This window comes from Salmo salar, chromosome ssa12, assembly GCF_905237065.1.
Source record: "Salmo salar chromosome ssa12, Ssal_v3.1, whole genome shotgun sequence".
Classification (NCBI taxonomy): domain Eukaryota; kingdom Metazoa; phylum Chordata; class Actinopteri; order Salmoniformes; family Salmonidae; genus Salmo; species Salmo salar.
The window spans coordinates 58,846,091-58,861,563 of record NC_059453.1 but is presented as its reverse complement, the minus strand read 5'-3'; positions in this window follow the sequence as shown (position 1 = coordinate 58,861,563).

Sequence of the window (15,473 nt, the reverse complement as noted above, 5' to 3'; positions counted from 1 at the left end):
TGTAATGGTTCTCTCCAGTTTAGCCCTGATGTATGGCTGTCATCAGAGATTTACATCAGTCCAGAACCGCAGTGCACAGCAGAAACTCGAGCAAGAAACGGTTGACATGACGGGACAGGTGGAGAGAACCGGAACACGAATGGCAAAAACTTATGATGATGAACGAGCACAAACTCTTCAACAAAATCGTCTTCTACAGGAACAAAATAGTTTTCTACCCGAACAACTCGATTTAGCCAAAACTAAATACGACAAAGTATGTAGATACATCTGACGAGTTATCTACAAACAGGGGCGCACACCATGATAACATGCATGCCATTTTGATGAACAACACTCAAAGCAGTAATGTTCCAGTCCAAATGCTGCAGATCAAAGACGATCAATTAATGAACACAAACATCAGCGGAACTCATTGAAGTCGCTGATCAAATGATTGATGAGAGAACCCAGGTGAGAAAGATAGATTGAGCTCAGAGCAAGTGGAGCAAATCTCATCACTGAATCTCTCACTCCGCACTCAAGACCTCTACCTGCAAACCATGACAGATAAGTATGGGGCCGAATGGAGATAGTGCGACACTCACATGTCTGAAAAAGGTACTCTAAGTGCCCAAGTGGACACTGCTATGCAGCAGAATACCACCGTTAGGAACCATCTGGTGGAATTCCAGAACAGTCGTGACTACCCAACCGTGACTACAGAGTGACTACCCAACCAAGCAACCAAGCTCTCACCCGGAGCTCGGTACACAAAGGTGTGAAGACTACAAAAGGTTTCATACTTTGCCTCTCTCAGTTGTCCCTCAGTCCTCTACTCTTGGTCATTCGGCACAGTGTAATAGAGCGCCTCCTCGCAACAAAGCCAAAGCTTGACTTCTCCTCTAGGCCTTTCGGACCCAATTTCCCCACAGGATGAAGCCAACCCTCTCCATGCACTTGGCACGGAACTCCTTGACAAAATGGTAAAAAATGTCTGCATCTTTGACCCCGTTCCAGGGAAGCCAAACGACACTGAGACATTCTTAGCAGACATCGAGGATGACTTGGATGGCTACTCAAACATTACGGGTACTGACAGGCTTTACCTGTTGAAGCGAACATCGAATAGACACGTGACAAGGTTCATCGGTCTACAACAGCAACATGTGCAAAATGACTATGCAATACTTGCCACGGCTTTGAAAATAGAATTCAGTGGTTCAGGGACTCGCAAACACAACAGCTCGCTAGCTAACACTGTAAAACAAGCCCGGAAAAAACACCCACAAGCATACTATCATAGGCTTCGTTCAGCTTACTTTGGCCTACTCACTGAAACATGAATGGAAGAGCTATTGCCATTCAAACAAATGTTTCTGTCAAACATCTATCCCCGCTTCATTACCTACTTGGGCCCTACAGCCCACTTTGGTTTGCCAATCTCAGAACTCAGAGATCTTGCGAGCACAGCTTTTGAGGCAACAAAAGCGTTAACAAAGATAGGAGTGTTGAGTGATGACGCACAACAAAGTTATCTATCACAAAACCACGATACCAATAACCACGGGGTCAAAATAGCTATAAAGTATGTCGCCAGCGAAACGACTACCGCTACAATGAACCTGATCGCTACATTCCTGCACCCAACCAACACAAAGTGTCAAGGCACAAGGGTAACAAAAGGTTCAATGACGACCGAAGCATAGACCAATACTCTCTAGAAGCTCTGTTAACCTCTATGGGCTAGGTGGGACGCTAGCGTGCCACCCGTGGTGCACTCCATCAACAGCAGGTGCATTTCAAGAGCGGCAAATTTGAATCCAAATAAATGTCAAAATTCAAATTTTTCAAACATACAACTATTTTACACCCTTTGAAAGATAAACATCTCCTTAATCTAACCACGTTTTACGATTTCAAAAAGGTTTTACGGCGAAAGCATAAATTTAGAGTATGTTAGGACAGTACATTTACAAGAGTTGTGTGTAATGTTTTGTCAATTCAAAGACAGGGTCACCAAAACCATAAAACCAGCTAAAATGATGCACTAACCTTTTACAATCTCCATCAGATGACACTCCTAGGACATTATGTTAGACAATGCATGCATTTTTAGTTCTATCAAGTTCATATTTATATCCAAAAACAGCGTTTTACTATGGCATTGATGTTGAGGAAATCGTTTCCCTCCAATAACCGGCAGTCAAGTCAGCGTAACAAATTAAATAATTAAAATTAGAAAACATTGGTAAAATATTATATTGTCATTTAAAGAATTATAGATTTACATCTCTTGAACGCAATCAACTTGCCAGATTTAAAAATAACCTTACTGGGAAATCACACTTTGCAATAATCTGAGCACTGCGCCCAGAAAAATACGCGTTGCGATACAGACTAGACATCATGTTGGGGAGATCTAAAATCGAAAATACTATGTAAATAATCCATTACCTTTGATTCTCTTCATCAGATGTCACTTCCAGGTATCACAGGTCCATAACGAATGTAGTTTTGTTCAAAAAAGCTCATCATTTATGTCCAAAAATCTCTGTCTTGTTAGCACATGATCTAAGCCAGCCGGACTTCTCGTCATGAACGAGGGGAAAAAATATATTTACGTTTGTTCAAACATGTCAAACGTTGTATAGCATAAATCATTAGGGCCTTTTTAACCAGAACATGAATAATATTCAAGGTGGACGAATGCATACTCTTTTATAACGTATTGGAACGAGGGTACCCAACATGAACTCGCGCCAGGTGTCTAATGGGCCATCATCGTTCCATGGCTCTTGTTCGGTCAGATCTCCCTCCAGAAGACTCAAAACACTTTGTAAAGGCTGGTGACATCTAGTGGAAGCAATAGGAAGTGCCAAAATATTCCTCAGCCCCTGTGTTTTTCAATGGGATAGGTTTAAAGGTAATACAACACATCAGGTATCCACTTCCTGTCAGAAAATGTCTCAGGGTTTTGCCTGCCAAATGAGTTCTGTTATACTCACAGACACCATTCAAACAGTTTAAGAAACTTTAGAGTGTTTTCTATCCATATATAATAAGTATATGCATATTCTAGTTACTGGGTAGGATTAGTAACCAGATTAAATCGGGTACATTTTTTTTATCCAGACGTGCAAATGCTGCCCCCTAGCCCTAACAGGTTAAGAGAAATACAAAAGCGCCAAAATTGTGAGAAAATTTAAAAAGATCAGTCAACATGACTAGGCGTGGTTTAGCCGGCCAAAATTAACACCATTAGCGAGGATGTAAACAATCAAATTACTTCCCCACTCACTCCAGACCCTATCCAGGGCCCGCTGATAAAGAAACAAGCCCACAGGCTTTGACTCTAAACTCAGATACAAATATCGCAATGCACAAAGTAAACATCGCAATAGCCTATTCCACTCCAACGCCGATGATTCAATCTGTTTTAACCATGAACACAAATGACACATCACGCTGTTGCGAACATTCACTCCACTTTGTGGAGAATATGACCACCAAATGCAACTGAGGCCATACATCAAAACAGTCCTAGAGGGCCGCTTAACCTGTGACGGGATAATTGATTCAAGCTCGACAATGTCGCTCATCTCTCAAACATTGTCCAATGATCTCAAAAGGGCTTTGAACCCAGCTAAACGTGGGTTAAAAATGGAACGATGTGACACTGAACTTCTTCTTAGGGCTCGGGTTGAGCCTTTTTTAAAGAATTTCCGCCTGACTGACGTGCCCAAAGTATACTGCCTGTTACTCAGGCCCAGAAGCCAGGATATGCATATAATTGTATAAATGTTAAATGTTAAAATAATGTATGAGACTGTCACACAATATATATATGGTAGCTGAAAATCCAAAGAAAAAACAACCAGAATTTTTTTTTTTAGATCCCATGCTCTTTCAATGGAAAGCTATGGGTCCAATGCAATTCCAGCTCCCATATTGCAATTCCTATGGCTTTCACTAGATGTCAACAGTCTTTGTTCAACGTTTCAGGCTTGTTTTTTTCCAAAACAAGGAAGAATTTTGAGTTTTCGTACCGGGAGTCACAGTTGGAAATCAGTCTATGGGCGCACGATGAAGAGGATGTGCACTTCCTAATTTTACTTTTCTATTGAACATACTTCTTTCTGTATGAAATATTATAGTTTATTTACATTTTAGGGTACCTGAGTATTAATTAGAAACGTAGTTTGACTTGTTTTAACAAAGTTTAAAGGTAGATTTTTGGATTCCTTTGTCTGCATGTTGAACGAGTGGATTACTGAAATCGATGGCGCCAACTAAACAAACTTTCTGGAATATAAAGAAGGATTTTATCTAACAAAACGACCATGCACGGTGTAGCTGGTACCCTTGGGATTGCAAACACAGGAAGATTTTCAAAAAGTAATGATTATTTAATTGCTATTTGTGATTTTATGAAGCCTGTGCTGGTTGAAAAATATGTTGATGTGGGGCGACGTCCTCAAACAATTGCATGGTTTGCTTTCGCTCTAAAGCCTATTGGAAATCAGACAATGCAGTTAGATTAACAATAATTTAAGCTTTTAACTCATATAAGATACCTGTATGATCATAAATGTTTATTATTATGATTATTTATTTGAATTGCGCGCCCTCCAATTTCACCGGATGTTGTCGACATCCGGGAAAAAGGGAAAAAGACGTTTCAACACCTCTTGGTGCAGAATCTGACTCAAGCAGATACTACTATATCTTGTCACATTCAATCAGTAAACCTGATTGGCTATTCTTTTCATGATTTCGAGCCAGCAGTCTCCTGTGAGTGAGCAACTTCCCTACTCCTTGGACTCATGTGATGCTGTCGCTAAGATTAACTTCTCTTGTCCTTCTGACACTTCTGCAAATACCACAGTCGTCTCAGGAAACATGGACTCTGCTTCCGATGATACATTTTCCGCTTTGAGAGGGACTGAAACCCCTTTCTATTGAACTGACAGTGTCAGGCCCGCCACTGACCCGATGACTACCACTGGTGAAAGACTTTGCGATATTGCAGACAGATATCCTCGTCTCAGGTACTGGAACGGTTGCCACATGCGGACGCTGTGGTGACCGGCAGGCTATGACAGCCACTGTGCGTTTTGAAGCACAAACACCAGGAGATTACAGCCAATCTAGTAACAGCGCGGATGCTGACAACTCGTACAAAGGGTCCAACCTTTTCTTTTGTGCCTCGGACACCAACACCAACTGCTGGGGGGCGGGGTCCTAAACACAAAGGGGGGGAACACTAGCCCAAACCCATGTTGAGCCTCATCGAGGCCAGTGGGGGGGTCGAGTCTATGTGCAACACTGTACGAGGCCGCCCGATAAGGAAACAAATCAAGTTGTAAACTTCCCCAAGAGAACAAAGAGGAGCGGACAAGCCCCTCAACAGGGATAACCTTAGAATACATCTGAGATATGTACCACAGGTGTACCACACTGGTCGTAAAAGAAGTACAGTGGAATTTCCACCTCCAAAAACAAGTGATAACAATCATTCCTTTCCATGTGTAGTCTCAACTACAATGCATCTAGTAAAATGCTCTAATGTGTTCCGGTAGGGTAACATTTTGGAATTAATTGGTAGAGTAGTTGGTTCCCTTGGGTACCAGTACCAATGCCAGCAATAGTCAGTCCAGCCGCAATCAGTAAGAAGGTTGAAGACCTCACAAATTGAATTGCCATTGTTATCAGCGACAGAGGAGGTAGTAGTCACTGATATTGCAACACGTGGAAGGGAGTCTCCAAAACCATCTTCAAATGGTTAACATACATGCTGCTAATAAATAGAACCCTCTATTGAGGAGGAAAGTTATTAGAAGTCATGAACCATGATCACACAGCGTGCGACTAGTTCAGTGCTTATAGAGTACTTCCGTCATGAGGTTAGTAACATAGCTATGAGATAGACTCCTTCATGCCTATCACCACTACAATGGTGTAACACACATTGATTTGTAGTAAAACCACTACAGGTCACCTTGGCATATGACTTGAGGTTGGCACATATTCTTTCTGACACACGGTATTTGAAATTATCTGATTCAGTCTGAACAGGTTGCAGCCTACCAGGATAATTGGTTTTCTTTTTCTTGCCATGTGCGCTTGCATAAACGCACATGTACAACGGAACATTTAATGAGGATTTTCAAAAGTATTCACCCCTCTTGGCATTTTTCCTATTTTGTTGCCTTTCAACTTGGAATCCAGATGTATTTTGGGGGTCTATGTATCATTTCATTTACACAACATGCCTACCAAATTGAAGATGCAAAATAAACAAGAAATAAGACTAAAAAAACTGAAAAATGTTGCGTGCATAACTATTCCCCCCCCCCGCCAAAGTAAATGCTTTGTTAGCCTGTTGGGGTTGGGGGCAGTATTGACACGGCTGGATAAAAAACATACCCGATTTAATCTGGTTACTACTCCTGCCCAGTAACTAGAATATGCATATAATTATTGGCTTTGGATAGAAAACACCCGAAAGTTTCTAAAACTGTTTGAATGGTGTCTGTGAGTATAACAGAACTCATATGGCAGGCAAAAACCTGAGAAGATTCCTTACAGGAAGTGCCCTCTCTGACAAGATCTTGTTCTTCTTGTCTCTGTTTATTGAAGACTGAGGATCTTTGCTGTAACGTGACACTTCCTACGGCTCCCATAAGCTCTCAGAGCCCGGGAAAAAGCTGAATGATATCGAGGCAGCCCCAGGCTGAAACACATTTGCGCTTTTGACAAGTGGCCGATCAGAGGACAATGGGCTTAGGCGCGTGCACGAGTCGACCCCATGCTTTATTTTCTTTCGTCTTTTTACCTAAACGCAGATTCCCGGTCGGAATATTATCGCTTTTTACGAGAAAAATTGCATAAAAATTGATTTTAAACAGCGGTTGACATGCTTCGAAATACGGTAATGGAATATTTAGATTTTTTTTGTCACGAAATGCGTCGTGCTCGTCACCCTTCTTTACCCTTTCGGATAGTGTCTTGAACGCACGAACAAAACGCCGCTGTTTGGATATAACTATGGATTATTTGGGACCAAACCAACATTTGTTATTGAAGTAGAAGTCCTGGGAGTGCATTCTGACGAAGAACACCAAAGGTAATAACATTTTTCTTATAGTAAATCTAACTTTGGTGAGTGCTAAACTTGCTGGGTGTCTAAATAGCTAGCCCTGTGATGCCGGGCTATCTACTTAGAATATTGCAAAATGTGCTTTCACCGAAAAGCAATTTTAAAATTGGACATATCGAGTGCATAGAGGAGTTCTGTATCTATAATTCTTAAAATAATTGTTATGCTTTTTGTGAACGTATATCATGAGTAATTTAGTACATTTTTAGTAAATTCCCCGGAAGTTTGCGGGGGGTATGCTAGTTCTGAACGTCACATGCTAATGTAAAAAGCTGGTTTTTGATATAAATATGAACTTGATTGAACAAAACATGCATGTATTGTATAACATAATGTCCTAGGTGTGTCATCTGATGAAGATCATCAAAGGTTAGTGCTGCATTTAGCTGTCTTCTGGGTTTTTGTGACATTATATGCTAGCTTGAAAAATGGGTGTCTGATTATTTCTGGCTGGGTACTCTGCTGACATAATCTAATGTTTTGATTTCGTTGTAAAGCCTTTTTGAAATCGGACAGTGTGGTTAGATTAACGAGAGTCTTGTCTTTAAAATGGTGTAAAATAGTCATATGTTTGAGAAATTGAAGTAATAGCATTTCTAAGGTATTTGAATTAACGCGCCACAGGATTCCACTGGCTGTTACGTAGGTGGGACAAATTCGTCCCGCCGACCCCTAGAGAGGTTAAAGACTTGGAAATTCAGCTGCAAGTCTCTTGGGGTATGTCTCTATAAGCTTACGCGTGCCCCCAACTAGCAACTGGGCAGTTCCCATTCAAGGCAAACTGCTCCAGTTCCTATTGTTGCTAAGCAATATTTAAGTCTTACCACAGAGATCTTGAGGTCTGGACTAATAGGCCTGGTCCCAAGACCATCATTTAACCTCTCTGGGCTAGGCGGGACGAATTCGTCCCACCTACGTAACAGCCACTTGCAGCCTGTGGCGCGATTTTCAAAACCTTAAAAATCCTATTACTTCAATTTCTCAAACATATGACTATTTTACAGCTATTTAAAGACAAGACTCTCGTTAATCTAACCACACTGTCCGATTTCAAAAAGGCTTTACAATGAAAGCAAAACATTAGATTATGTCAGCAGAGTACCAAGCCAGAAATAATCAGACACCCATTTTTCAAGCCACCATATAATGTCACCAAAACCCAGAAGACAGCTAAATGCAGCACTCACCTTTGATGATCTTCATCAGATGACAACCCTAGGACATTATGTTATACAATACATGCATGTTTTGTTCAATCAAGTTCATATTTATATCAAAAACCAGCTTTTTACATTAGCATGTGACGTTCAGAACTAGCATACCCCCCGCAAACTTCCGGGGAATTTACTAACAGTTTGCTAAATTACTCACGATAAACGTTCACAAAAAGCATAACAATTATTTTAAGAATTATAGATACATTACTCCTCTATGCACTCAATATGTCCGATTTTAAAATAGCTTTTCGGATGAAGCACATTTTGCAATATTCTAAGTACATAGCCCGGCATCACAGGGCTAGTTATTTAGACACCCACGCAGTTCAGCCTTCACCAAAATCACATTTCCTATAAGAAAAATTTTCTTACCTTTCTTGTTCTTCGTCAGAATGCAGTCCCAGGACTTCTTCTTCAATAACAAATGTAGGTTTGGTCCCAAATAATCCATCATTATATCCAAACAGCGACGTTTTGTTCGTGAGTTCTAGACACTATCAGAATGGTAATCCACGGTCACGAGCATAGCGCATGGCGTGACAAAAAATGTCTAAATATTCCATTACCGTACTTCGAAGCATGTCAACCGCTGTTTAAAACCAATTTTTATGCCATTTATCTCGTAGAAAAGCGATAATATTCCGACTGGGAATCTGCAATAAACTAAACAGCCGAATTAAAATACTCCACGGGGGCTAATCGCGCACGCGCCTCACTCCATTGTCACCTAATGGGACACTTGAATAAGATGATAATCTGTTTCAGCCTGAGGCTGCCTTGTCAACCTTTATGATTTTCCCGCGTCCTGAGAGCCTATTGGAGCCCTGGGAATTGTCACGTTACAGCTAAGATCCTTACTTTTCAATAAACAGATGCAAGACGCACGACTCCTTGTCAGACAGGCCACTTCCTGCATGAAACCTTGTCAGGTTTTTGCCTGCCATAGGAGTTCTGTTATACTCACAGACACCATTCAAACAGTTTTAGAAACTTCAGGGTGTTTTCTATCCAAACCTGAACAATAATATGCATATTCTAGCTTCTGAGTTGGTGTAGGAGGCAGTTAAAAATGGGCACATATTTTTTCCAAAATTCTCAATACTGCCCCCTAGCCCAAACAGGTTAAATGTTTTCCCTTAAACCACTCAAGTGTTGCTTTAGCAGTATGCTTAGGGTCATTGTCCTGCTGGAAGGTGAACCTCCATCCCAGTCTCAAATCTCTGGAAGACTGAAACAGGTTTCCCCTCAAGAATTTCCCTGTATTTAGCACCATCCTTCATTCCTTCAATTCTGACCAGTTTCCCAGTCCCTGCCGATGAAAAACATCCCCACAGCATGATGCAGCCACCACCGTGCTTCACTGTGGGGAGGGTGTTCTCGGGGTGATGAGAGGTGTTAGGTTTGCGCCAGACATAGTGTTTTCCTTGATGGCCAAAAAGCTAAATTTTAGTCTTATCTGACCAGAGTACCTTCTTCCATATGTTTGGGGAGTCTCCCACATGCCTTTTGGCAAACACCAAACGTGTTTGCTTATTCTTTTCTTTAACTTCTTACGACAACAATCCCATAACCGGGATTGAGTTTGACAATAGCCAGTGAAAAATCAGAGCGCCAGATTCAAAACCACAAATCTAATCATTTCAATTTCTCAAACATAGGACTATTTTACACCATTTTATAGATACACTTCTCCTGAATTGAACCACGTTGTACGATTTCAAAAAAGCTTTACAGCAAAAGCAAAACATTAGATTATGTTAGGAGAGTACATAGACACAAATAACCACACAGCCATTTGCAAGCAACTAGCATGCATCACAAATACCCAAAACACAGCTAAATGAAGCACTAATCTTTGACGATCTTCATCAGATGACACTCCTAGGACATCATGTTACACAATACATGCATTTTTTCGATAAAGTTCATATTTATATCTAAAAACAGCATTTTACATTGGCACGTGACGTTCAGAAAATATTTTCCCTCAAATACTGCCAGTGAATCAGCACAACAATTTACAAAAATACTCGTCATAAACGTTGATAAAATATTAAACTGTCATTCAAAGAATTATAGATGAACATCTCCTTTATGCAACCGCATTGACAGATTTCAAAATAACTTTACTGGGAAAGCACACTTTGCAATAATCTGAGTACTGCGCTCAGAAAAATACACTAGGCAATACAGATAGCCACCATTTTGGAGTCATCTAAAATGTTAAATAGCATTAGAAATATTCACTTACCTTTGATGATCTTCATCAGAAGGCACTTCCAGGAATCCCAGGTCCACAATAAATGTTGTTTTGTTCGATAAACTCCATAATTTATGTCCAAATAGCTCCTTGTTGTTCGTGCGTTCAGTTCAGCTACTCCAAATGTAGGAAGCGCACGGAAAATGTCATGACAAAAAGTAAAAAAAGATTCTATTTACGTTTGTTCAAACATGTCAAACGTTGTAAAACATCAATCTTTAGGGCCTTTAGAACGTGAAAATTCAGTAATATTCCAACCGGACGATTCCAGTTTCTTGAAGAACGTTTTGGAACACAGCTAACTCTCGCATGAACGCGAGCCAATGAACTGATGTCCTTCCCTGGGTCACCAACTTCCCAGCCTTCTTGTTCGGTCTCTGTTCATCATAGACGCCTCAAACAACTTTCTAAAGACTGTTGACATCTAGTGGAAGCCTTAGGAAGTGCACAATGATTACAGAGTCACTGAGTGTTTGATAGGCAATGACTTGAAAAGAGTCCATGCATCAGATTTCCACTTCCTGGTAGGATTTTTCGTCAGGTTTTTGCCTGCCATATGAGTTCTGTTATACTCACAGAAATCATTCAAACAGTTTTAGAAACTTCAGAGTGTTTTCTATCCATATCTCCTAATAATATGCATATCCTAGCTTCTGAGTTTGAGTAGGAGGCAGTTTAATATGGGCATGTATTTCATCCGAACGTGAAAATACTGCCCCCTACAATTAGGAGGTTAAGCAATGGCTTTTTTCTGGTCACTCTTCCGTAGAGCCCAGCTCTGTGGAGTGTATGGCTTAAAGTGGTCCTATGGACAGATACTCCAATCTCTGATGTGGAGCTTTGCAGCTCCTTCAGGGTTATCTTTGGTCTCTTTGAAACCTCTCTGATTAATGCCCTCCTTGCCTGGTCCGTGAGTTTTGGTGGCCAACCCTCTCTGGGCAGGTTTGTTGTGATGCCATATTCTTTCCATTTTTTAATAATGGATTTAATGGTGCTCCGTGGGATGTTCAAAGTTTTGGATATTTTTTATAACCCAACCCTGATCTGTACTTCTCCACAACCTTGTCCCTGACCTGTTTGGAGAGCTTCTTGGTCTTCATGGTGCCGCTTGCTTGGTGGTGACCCTTGCTTAGTGGTGTTGCAGATTCTGGGGTCTTTCAGAACATGTGTACATATACGGAGATCATGTGACAGATCATGTGACACTTAGATTGCACACAAGTGGACTTTATTTAACTAATTATGTGACTTCTGAAGGTAATTGGTTGCACCAGATCTTATTTAGGGGCTTCATAGCAAAGGGCACGAATACATATGCATCCACCACTTTTCCGTTTGAAATTGTTTTTAAACAAGTAATTTTAGACAAAATGCCATGATAGAGTCATTTAGCCAAGACTGTGGGCGTATTTAGAAAATAGTTCAATTACATGATTAAGGTGTGTGTGGTAAATACAGTTGAAGACGGAAGTTTACATAGACTTTAGCAAAACACATTTAAACTCAGTTTTTCACAATTCCTGACATTTAATCCAAGTTAAAAATCTCTGTCCCAGTTAGGATCACCACTTTATTTTAAGAATGTGAAATGTCAGAAAAATAGTAGAGAGAATGAAAAATGTCAGCTTTTATTTTTTTCATCACATTGCCAGCGGGTCATAAGTTTACATATTGAATTTTGTGCATTTTTGCATGAATTTTGGCCCATTCCTCCTGACAGAGCTGGTGTAACTGAGTCAGGTTCGTAGCCCTCCTTGCTCACACACGCTTTTTCAGCTCTGCCCACAAATGTTCTATAGGATTGAGGTCAGGACTTTGTGATGGCCACTCCAATACCTTGACTTTGTTGTCCTTAAGCCATTTTTGCCACAATTTTTTAATTATGCTTGGGGTCATTGTCCATTTGGAAGACCTATTTGCAACCAAGCTCTAACTTCCTGACTAATGTCTTGAGATGTTGCTTCAATATATCCACATAATTTCCCTCCCTCTTGATGCCATCTATTTTGTGAAGTGCACCAATACGTCCTGCAGCAAAGCACCCCCACGACATGATGCTGCCACCCCCGTGCTTCACAGTTGGAATGATGTTCTTCGGCTTGCAAGCCTCCCCCTTTTTCCTCCAAACATAACAATGGCCAAACAGTTCTATTTTTGTTTCATCAGACCAGAGGACATTTCTCCAAAACGTACAATCTTTGTCCCCATGTGCAGTTGCAAACCATAGTCTGGCTTTTTATGGCGGTTTTGGAGCAGTGGCTTCTTCCTTGCTGAGCGGCCTTTCAGGTTATGTCGATATAGGGCTCGTTTTACTGTGGATATAGATACTTTTGTACCTGTTTCCTCCAGCATCTTCACAAGGTCCTTTACTGATGTTCTGGGATTGATTGGCACTTTTCGCACCAAAGTACGTTCATCTCTAGGAGACAGAACGCATCTCCTTCCTGAACGGTATGACGGCTGCATGGTCCCATGGTGTTTATACTTGTGTACTATTGTTTGTACAGATGAATGTGGTACCTTCAGGCATTTGGAAAATGCACCCAAGGATGAACCAGACTTGTGGAGGTCTACTTTTATTTTCTGAGGTCCTGGCTGATTTCTTTTGACTTTCCCATGATATCAAGCAAAGAGGCACTGAGCTTGAATGTAGGCCTTGAAATACACCTCCAATTGAGCCAAATGATGTTAATTAGCCTATCAGAAGCTTCTAAAGCCATGACATTTTCTGGAATTTTCCAAGCTGTTTAAAAGCACAGTCATCTTAGTGTATGTAACTTCTGACCCACTGGAATTGTGATACAGTGAATTATAAGTGAAATAATCTGTCTGTAAACAATTGTTGGAAAAATTACTTGTGTCATGCACAAAGTAGATGTCCTAACCGTCTTGCCAAAACTATAGTTTGTTAACAAGAAATTTGTGGAGTGGTTGAAAAACAAGTTTTAATGACTCCAACCTAAGTGAATGTAAACTGCCGACTTCAGCTGTATCATGCTTCTTTAGACCTGTCTGAAATACATAATGGATTTATTGTGAAGGTGTAGGCTATATTACATGGATTTATTAAACTTCTTAAAATAGCTTGTAAGCTTTGTGTGGAAGCACAGAGATGCTAAATGTGTTTAGTGTAATTTGACTTAATGTTCAATTACCGTGAGGCCGACAGTTATTTGCCTGGCAATCACCGGCTGACAAAATGTTGTGATCTGTAGAATTCTATAGTATTCTATTGTAAACTGAAGTATTTTTTATGTGGGAAGTCAAAGAGTGACAGTGAAATCCATTATGTGTTTAATTATCTTTTTTTATCTCATCTTTTATTTAATTATCTTCAAAGATCGAGTGAAGGGCATTTCTTCCGCTAATGGGAAGACAGAGCTACTGTAAGTGCGATGACGATGGCAAAGCACTTTTCAAACTCTGCGAAACAAAGCTGAGTGACTACTAGTGTTGGTTCGGCTCAGGGTTTGATAGGCAAGCGAACACTTTAACGCCATAAGTTGGCACAATCAGAGTCCTCATCATCAGAAAAGAACAAACATTTTTGTCAGCTTTTTTGTTTTCCAAGTCAAATTTCGGCAGTGCTAATTTGAGTTTTGTCTATTAGGCAGCGTTGAAACAAGTCTAAATGGTCGGAGTATTCAGGGGATCGATCGAGTTGGTCTCAAATGTCATTCCAGAGTGGGCTTGATTGCATTCTGTTAAGTGGTGGTTTTGTGATTTTGGTCATGGAATAATTGAGCCAGATAAAGAGTTTAGGAACAGCTCAGACACCCTTCGACAACAGCTGAGACACCCGTCGCATGAGGAAGGTCAAAAGTCAATTTAGGCTACTTTCCATATTTATTTGACTAGTTTGTATGAGGTAAACCCCACACACAGGCTAATTTGACTTAACTTTTATACAGGGTTTTCCTAAAAATACTCTGTTGTTGATGTCCTTTTTAAACAAACACTGTCGTTGATGTCCATTTTAAATCTGCAAGTTTATGGCTTGGAAAGTGTGCTGTTAGGAAGGGGGGACCTGAAGGGAAACAATTACAAAAGCTTTAGCTGATGCTTCACAATTCGGAACGGCTCAACAACCAACAAGTATTTATCATTTTTAAGCTGAAAAAGTGATAAATGACACCCCCCCCCTTCACCACCATCGTTCATTTCTATCACTCCAAAGCCCATCTGCAGGTTTGCTATAAGTAACATTTAAGGCCCTGAGTGACGGTGACATTGCTAAATGTTGTTTTTTATTTGCAGTTAACGATTAAGCTAGGGCTGAGAGCATTGAATGGCAGCATCTGCCGAGAAGCCACAGAGAAACTGGGATGCCATCAAAGAGACTGCCCCATGGCCCTGCAATTTTTTTTACATTTCCACTCCTCCATTTTCCCTCTCTCTCACACATACACCTCTCTTACAGACGCATGTGTGCACACACACACAAGCACACACCTGAGATACGCACGCACGCACACACACACACACATGCACACACACACACACACACACACACACACACACACACACACACACACACACACACACACACACGAGGCCCACTCCCTTCAATGCCGCCATGAATGACATCAGCTAGCTGTTTTTTCTTTTCTATTTGCCTCAAATGACCTGAAAACACATTGCAGCTCTCTCCTGAGGTCTAGCAAAGCAGGCTAACATGTATAATAGCTTCGCCCGCTAAAAGCCTCTATGTGGGGCTTTGAAATCAAACACAAATCTTTATCTAAACCCATTCAGGCACCTGTCTCTCATTGACTGCTACACCCCCCTTGTAACCCTCCCGATCAATCATGCACACACTACTTTTCTCAAAGTAATATCTTTTTTGAGAGTTTTC